Below are 8,800 nucleotides of genomic sequence, written 5' to 3'. Positions count from 1 at the left end.
GCGCGGCGCGCGGGCAGAGAGCGCGGAACGCGCATTGGCGCCTACAAACCTAATAGGGATACTTCACGCGTTGCGCAATGCGTGAAGTATCCCTGTTAGGTTTGTAGGCGCCAGTGCGCCGCCGCTCCGCTTTGTGTTAGGATCCAATATTTAATCTCGCGGAGTCAGCGTTTTACAACTCATGACTTTGAAAGGTTTGCACACTCTGTATGGATTATTCTCATTATACTTGATGAAAAAAAAATATGTTTTAAAGGAAAATATAATGTGTGTTTTGTAAATATTAAGGTAGTTCCTCATCAAACTTAATGATTTCCAAAGCACACGAATTTCTACACAATGTCTTATAGCTTTTGTATAGCCGACGACGAAAAAGCAACAGCCAGGCGATAAAGTGTAAAGCCCGGCGATAGGAACTATAGCCCGCCTGTATAATTTTTTATCGCTCCCTGCAGCCCGGCCGTGTGATTTGTTTCCACTTTCTACAGCCAGCTATATGATTTTCTATCGGCCTCTTCAGTCGGCTATAAGAACTCCTACGGTATTTTGAAACGCAGCTCCTATCGCCAATTTTTACCAGGGTCTCTAACAAAAACTGCCGTGCTAAGGAAGAACGCCGTATGAGCCTTCAGACGTTGCCAAGTTTCCCTCGATGAAAACCGAATTTACTACGAGAATTGTGAATATTTTTTTCCAAAATTTTCAGACAATGTTTTACGCAATTTAATCTAAAATATTAGACAATTTCAAAGAAAAATGTGCAGGAATGTCGTACAAAATACATGTTTTCAAGGGAAATTTGGCAACTCTCGAATGTTCATACGGCGTTTTTCCTGAGCACGGCAGAAAAGGAGACGTGGCTTCATTTTCTTATTCTAGCGCTCCGTCTTTACGTCTTTGAGTCTGACTCGCGAAAGGAAAGCTCGGGAAAACGAAGTGCCCGAAACGCGGGTTGGGGGGCTGTGCGCTGCTCAGTGGCGCCATCTCTCGACGCGCGATAAAGCCCCCCATTCATCTCATCTCGGAGCTCAGTTCCCGCCTCTTGGCTTGCCGGCGTCCCCGCCGTAGGAGGCACGTGAAGCGCGCCCGATTTCGCGATTTCCCGGTCGCCGTAAAGTTTACGAATTTTCAGTTCCTCGAAAACCCGCATCACAGATCCGCAACCGTCAATTTCAAAAGCACGTGAAAATATCATCGATTTCTGTTCGTGCCGAGTCTCTGTTCTACGGACAAAAGTCGAGTGGTTCTTTACTCATTCCTAAAATTTCGCAAAATTTCCGAATTTTTGGTTTTTCAAAAAGCCTGCATTGTTGATCCGCAGCCGTCGATTTCAAAAGCACGTGAAAATATCATCGATTTCTGTTCGTGCCGAGTCTCTGTTCTATGGACAAAAGTCGAGTGGTTCTTCACTCATTCCCAAGATTTCGCAAAATTTCCGAATTTTTGGTTTTTTTAAAAAGCCTGCATTGTCGATTCGCAGTCATCGATTTTGAAAGTACGTGATAAGTTTATCGATTTCTATTTGTGCCGAGTCTCTGTTCTATGGACAAAAATCGAGTGGTTTTTGACTCATTCCTAAAGATTTCGCAAAATTTCAGAATTGGTCGTTCTTGGAAAATCCTTTATCGCCGATCTGCAGTCATCGATTTTGAAAAATTATCGGTTTTACTCGTGCCAAGTCTCTGCCACACGGACGAAAATCGCATTATTTTGACAAATCCTCAAAATTTGCAAAATTTCAGAATTTTTAGACTCTCAAAATCCCTGCACGACCATTCCGCAGCCGTTGATTTTGAAAGAATGTGAAAACATTATCGGTTTCTACTTGTGCTGAGCCTGTAACTAAGGCCCTCCGGACAGAATTTAGATGCACTAGTCAAGCGAGATCACTGACAAAGTTTGCAGATTTCCCCCCCTCTCTTTTTTGCCCATGATATGGAGTCTCAACGCGTTCCAAAACGGCAGTCCATTTTTCCGACAGTTAGTTCGCGGTTCCTAACCGAATGCTCTCTTTTTACTTCATTCTTAAAAAAATAGCGGGGTTTTCCGCCTGTGAGTGATGTTTTGTGTTCATACTTTAATTTCCATGCTAATTTCGTGTGCGTAAAATTTACCGGTCCTTAAAAATAGATTCTTAAAAATTTCAAGCTGCGTGTGTGCGATCAGAGTGAAATTCTCCGATTGGAATTCCTGACTCAACCGTTCGTTTTTCGATGCTATGAGACGTGTAAAATTTACCAATTTCTCTGAATGTAAATACGAGATTTCTAGGGAAAAAATTAATATTTTGAAATTGTAATCTAAATCAGTGTTTCATTTGGCTTCGTCGTATTTTTGTTGTTTACTTAGTTCTTAAGGAAATTGTTCTCGAATGTGAATGCAAACGTGATTCTTTCGTTAAATTTTCATCAAGATACTTGGCATTCAGTGTGTTATCTTCCTCATTTTGACAGTGCAGTGTATGTTCTGAACGCACTTATTAGCCCGCCCTCCTAAAGATTGCATTCCAGTACCTAAAAATGGACCGAAATTCGAAAATTGGTAAGTTCTTTTTTCTTCCTCACTAGTTTTGTAATTTAAGTAGGAATTGCATCTATATCTGCGTGCTTTGTGTAGAAAAATATTTTTTTTATGCAAGCACATGCACTAAATTCATTCTACCTCTCCTTCTCTATTGCTAATGATTAGTATAAATGTAAAAAAATAAACTGCCCATTTATATTCTCCAATAACTGATGTGGCTTGGTTCTTTTCTGTTTAACGCGGTCCAAATTTTATATTTCTATGTTATTTCTGTGAGGTAAATTTTTCTTGAAAATTTTTCTAATTTCAAAGTAATTCTGTCATCATTAGTTGTTATGTCTCCATTCAGCTCCATTTCCTTAAAAAAATTATGTATGAAAAAAACGCAGTTGTATTTTCGCACATCTAAGTAAAAATTTCGTATTGTGGCTAAAACGTAAGCCACAGCAGTTATATGGACCGAGTTAAACAGAAAGGAACCAAGCCACATCAGCTATTGCCTAATTTAATTTGGCAAGTTAATTTTTTACATGAAAACGGTAGAGCGGATTTTCGTGCAAATTTCAGTGAATTTTCTCCGTAGTACGAAGCTAAATTCCTTATCATTTTCACAGAAATCCGCACAAACGTTCCTCCATAAAGAAATTGAATTGCCTAGTTAATTTTGGCAACAGTTGATGTGGCTTGGCTCCTTTCTGTTGAACTCGGTCCATATACTTTCCGTAATGCAGAACTTTACCAAAAAATTTAACATGTTAAAATTTTCCGCTGGTCACATTTGAATCAGTGAGTTCGAAATCTTCGATTTTCAATTTTTTAAGGTTTAGTAACAATTATGGATAGAAGCATCTGCACGCAAAAGGAAATTTCGAAATTGCAATCGGAAGTGCTCGAAACAGTGACGGGAAAAGGGAAGAATCGAAGTATTTCATTGGAAATACCAATTTTTGGCCATTTCAAGGGAAACGGGTGACCTTCCGATTTTGCGGTTTCCTTTTTTCCGTTCAGTATACCTTGTACCAACAAGTTACATAAATATTCAAGCGTTAATCAGGTCGAAAAATATAAATTTTTCAGGGCAGATTATGAAAAATCATTATCTGAAAGTCGGTGAGAATGAAAACACGCACCAACTCGGAAATTTTTAAACGCTTAATTCTCTGTCATCGAACATGGTGTATCGATTTCAACTTTGTGCTTTACGAAGTCCTTTGGCACCAAAAAGGTTTTTCTTAAACTAACTTCTTCGCCCGCTGCGCAGTTTTAGGTGTTTCCTGAGCAATTTTTTTTTCCGAGTTGGTAAGTTTTCGAACTGACTGATTCATTTTTAGTTGAATAACCTACTGTTGTTTTTCCGTCGGAGGTCATTCTTTTGGAGGAAAAAACTCATTGCTCAACCGAGTGACGTAGGCTCTAAACCGATGTTCCCTTGACGTAAGCGCGTATCTCAATTTCCACGTGAGCATTTTTCTCCATATAGCTCCATGCTTGTGGGGGCTCTTGTGGAAGTAGAGATACGCCCTTACGTCAGAGGAGCTACGAAATGTCCTCGGACAGTATCTCTGTTGCAAATGGAAACAAACTTTTTTGAGAGCGATAAGAAAGTCTTTTCGTTGAAAATGAATGGCTTATTGTCGGTTACACATTTGTCTCTGTGAAGAAAATTCGGAGTCTGGATAATGAAGATGTACTCCAATTATACACTGGAAAAAAGAAACACATTGGATCTAGAGTCCAGACTCTTGGAAACATTGCCAAGAAAAAATACTCTTGATTCAATCGGATTTTTGCTTGAATCAAAACAAAATTTGCTTAAATTGAGAGGCTTGGTTCTTGATTTAAGCTAGATTCTGATTGAATCAAGAGTACTTTTTCTTGTCGATGTTTTTAAGAGTCTGGACTCTGGATCCAATGTGTTTTTTTTCCCAGTGTATCAATGTAATCCTCGGCTTCCTTGAAAATTAAAAGTCGCGGGAAATTATTGCCGGCCAATCTGATGATTTTTGGTGAAATCTGCGTGTATTGATCACATTTTACAATCAGGAGCAACAATTATTGGCTCAGTTTAGAAACAGCGTATGCATCATTACCTCCCGTATGCCTATAAGTGTTTTTTGTTAAGTGAATCAGACATTGAAGTTCTTAATTTCAAAATGCAGTCCAATTAAGATAGCGTAATGCGGTATTTTTTTATACTTGCTAATGATTACGTACTAACCACAGATATGTGAATAAAATCACCCAGAGGTGACAAAATCGGATTTTGGTTTCCTTTTTAAATTATCCGTAAGTTGAACTACATTCAGGAAAAGGAGTCATTTCAAGAGTTCGACATGTTGTTTTTTAGGATTTCTGTGTTGTGGAACTAGGCTCAAGCAAAGCAGCTTACATCGATAAAAATGTTTGTGTTCTTGTGTTACTTTTGGTTGACATAGGAGGTGAAACACAAACCAACCCTAATTTTCTGTTTATTTTGGCATACTTTATGGCGAATTCAGCGTAGAAAACAATGGAATGGAGAGACTGGAGAACATCAGAGTCGACCGAAGGCTTGGGTTATTTTGTTATTTTTCTCCTGTATTAACGAAACTTTTGTTTTAAATTTTCTCTCTGTGTTAGATGGCAGTTGGTTATTTTTAAGACTCATGTAGAGCAGAACTACCCCTTCACTCCACGGTTGTCAACGTGGTTTCGCCATTTGGCAATCGATATATTTTAGAGATCCCTCACTGACGATCTAATCAATATCATCGGGCATGGCGAGAGTTAATTTCGGAGATCAACGATACTTTTCCCTGAATGTTGATCGGCAGATAATTGTTTTCAATTTTTCATGGCTATGACTAATGAATTTCGGGGTGAGCACTTCTCGAGGCAAGTTTTCCAAATTAGGTTTAAAATTGCTTAACCAATTACTCAACTTTTCGATTCCGAGTCATATCGTCATCTTCCGGTGAAAGTATCACAAGCGCTAGGCTACGTTTCAAAATTTTGGCCATACTTTTATTTTTCACAGAGAAAACTGTTTTTTGTTGGTCGAAACTGTTCGAAAATTTCACTGAATTTTATCGGCAGCGCAAAGAACATTCAGTGAAATTTTTGGACAGCTTTGTTGAATAATTTCTTTGTAAGAAAATAAAATGCCGGCGGAAATTTCGAAACATCGCACGCCGTTTGTGATTCATCGGCCCGAAGGTGACGATTTTACGAATTTAAGCTTTGACTTGCGAAAGTATCAAAAAAAAAAAAAAAAAAAAAAGGGTTAGGGGTTATCCCCTAAAATTGTGGCACCGTTAGACGATATGGGCACTTCTAATTAATTGTGATAGTACCGCAACTCGAGTTGGTGTAGTGCCGCAACATTTAGGCATACGGAACATTGGAGTGCCGAGGAACCTTCCTAAGTCAGCTACTTTTGGCTGCTTGCACTGGCTGAAGTATTCAACTTGGATCCCACTTGTAACGGGCACTGCCCAGGCGAAACGAGAACCAGCCCCATTGACGGGGCGGCCGCGCGCGGACCGTTGCCAAAAAGCTCCATTTGAGCCCTTGGCCTAAGAATATCGGTAAGATGGGTTAGACGCCTATGGATCATGTGCCTATTACGTCAAAAAGCGAAAGGTCGCAGTTTTTGCCCTTTAATTTGCCCTTAAAGGGACCGCAACGGCAGATCCGCGGCGAGCGCGCCCTGGTGGCGGAAATAGCAAACGCGGTCGAATTGTGCTCGCCGCGCACAATATTGTGTTAATCTTATGACAATATTAGAAACAGAAGCCTAAAATGTTTATTTTCTTAATCTTGTGACAATGTTAAAGTGCGAATATTACCACAATGTTGTAAAAATAATGTTAGCATAATATCAATTCAGCAGTTTTAGATATCCAATATTGTGTCAATATTATGACAATATTACGAACAGAAGCCTGTTATGTTTGTTGTTCTAACGTTAATTGAATGTTAACATAATAACAATACCGCAGTATCACAGAGATAACATCGTCTCGATATTATTTTAGCAATTTTGTTTTCCTAATATTGTGTCAATATTGTGTCAATATTATAAGCAGAAGCCTATGTTCAGTATTTTTTTTAATAATGTGCCAATGTTAAAACTAACATATTACTGCAATATTGAAAACATAACTCTACGACAGTATTAGTTTACCAATATTGTATAACCAATATTGTGACAACATTGTGACAATCTTGGAATCACCGAGCACCACCTGACCTTGGATTTCTAATGTTGCTAATATTGGTGCAATATTAAAATACTAAGGTTATATATCCAGTATTGATGGTATATTGTACCAAGATTCTCAGGCCAACCTTACTGTTGAAATATGCTCACAATCTCGCTAAGGTTGCCACGGTTACTAACCTAATTTATTGGGGTACCACTACGTTTAATTGGAAATGCCCTTATCATCCTACGACAGGTTTGCAATTTTTCATAAAAAATGGAATCCTGAAATTTCATGCGAAATATTTCATGAAACTTCAGAAAAATATGAGAGACATTGAACGATATTTTTCGAAATTAAATGCAAAATTAGATGAAATTCGACTGGTTTTTGCTTTTTGGTGTTTTTGGCGCGCGTATTACATACCCAGCCCTTGAAAATATGTTTCATATTTTTCAAACTTTGTGAAATTTCATCGATACTTTCAATATTTCATATTTTTCATTTCACCTGTGCAACCCTGTCCGACGACCCCTACCTTTTTTTCCGTGTAAATTTCACATTACTGAGAAGATAGCGGTGGTGTTGTCTCTGATTTCAACGTCTCTAATAATGAATATTGTCCGGGATCTTACCTCTCCCCTTCATGAAAAGACAATTTTGCAACAGCTCCATCCGACCGGTGGAATTACTCCACAGAAGTAACGCCATCCCCCTCCCCCTCCCCCTCCAGCGTCATTTATCATCCTGAGGGAATCGAGAATTAATTGGTGTCTCCTCGGTCACTTCTCTGGCTCCTCGGGACGTCGCGACGGGACATGAGGGACTGTGCTCTCGTCCCTGGTTTTAACCGAGGATCGTTTGAAGTTATCCCTATTTTCAAGGTCTTACAGACATGTTCATAGTCGATCGCTAAACCAAGCTCAATTTTCGGAGCTGGATGTGTATGAGGTTCGCACAAGGTGGTTCGCAGATCCAAGCAGTGGCGTGGCGTGAATCGCGATATATCGATTGTTATGCCATTTAAACCTATGGTAAAGAATCGATTATTAAGGTGTTCGCTGCGAACACTCTACTTATCGATCCTTCTCCATGTGTTTAAATGACATAACAATCGATATATCGCAAAGCACGCCACGCCTCTGGATTCAAAATTGAGAAGAAATGGACCGCGTTAAGCAGAAAAGAACCGAGCTACATCAGCTATTGCCAAATGTATTTGGGCAATTTAATTTAACGACTGTGCGGATTTTGTGTAAAGTTCGGTGAATTTTCTGCATAGTGAGAAGCAAATTCTTTAAAATTCTCGAAGGAATCCGTAGAAACGTTCTCCACTTAAAAATTAAATTGCCCAGTTGAATTTCAGGATCGTTTAAAGCTATCCCTATTTTCAAGGTCTCAAAGACATGTTCATAGTCGATCGCTAAACCAAGCTCAATTTTCGGAGTTGGACCTGTATGAGGTTCGCGCAGGGTGGTTCGCTGATTCAAGATTGAGAAGAAATGGACCGCGTTAAGCAGAAAAGAACCGAGCTACATCAGCTATTGCCAAATTTAATTGGGCAATTTAATTTAACGACTGTGCAGATTTTTGTGCAAAGTTTGGTGAATTTTCTGTATAGTGCACTGAAAAAAAAATCTCGGTGTATTTACTAAGAAAAGGGTAAAATTGCCAAGAATTCAGGGTTCTATTTGATCCCAGTTTTTTGTTGGTAATATTACTATTTATGGAATTGGTAATTTTACCGAGAAATCTCGGTTAAATTATTGAACTTTCTCGGTAATTTTACTGGACCTAGGTAAAAACGCCAATATATTTTATCGACTGTGGTAGAATTACTGAGATAAAATGGCGAAGTTACCGGGAATTGATTATCAATAAAAGTGGTATTCTTACCTGAAAAAAACAGTAAAAATACCGGTTTTTAGGTAAGCTTACCAGTCTGTCTTGGTAAAATTACCAATAATTGGTAAAAAAGTGAGATGGTAAAGGTACCAACGGACCTTGGTAAAAACGCCGAGAATTTTTTTTCAGTGTGAGAAGCAAATTCTTCAAAATTTTCGAAGGAATCCGCAGAAACGTTCTCCAGTTAA

At 38.9% G+C, this 8,800-nt stretch overlaps 1 protein-coding gene across 3 annotated transcripts in view; it reads left to right on the top strand.

The window, feature by feature from the left end:
- The first annotated feature begins 1,023 nt into the window (after positions 1-1,023).
- Positions 1,024-8,800, top strand: part of LOC109036100 (orexin receptor type 2) — a 553,272-nt gene continuing 545,495 nt past the window's right edge. For 2 of the 3 annotated variants that reach the window (XM_072304480.1, XM_072304482.1), the window contains exon 1: positions 1,024-2,541. The gene's annotated coding sequence lies outside the window, so the exon portion shown is untranslated. The remainder of the gene's footprint in view (positions 2,542-8,800) is intronic. The other variant, XM_072304481.1, reaches the window with a different exon arrangement.

Source organism: Bemisia tabaci, chromosome 9, assembly GCF_918797505.1.
Source record: "Bemisia tabaci chromosome 9, PGI_BMITA_v3".
Taxonomy (NCBI): Eukaryota; Metazoa; Arthropoda; class Insecta; order Hemiptera; family Aleyrodidae; genus Bemisia; species Bemisia tabaci.
This window is presented reverse-complemented; position numbering and strand designations above follow the sequence as displayed.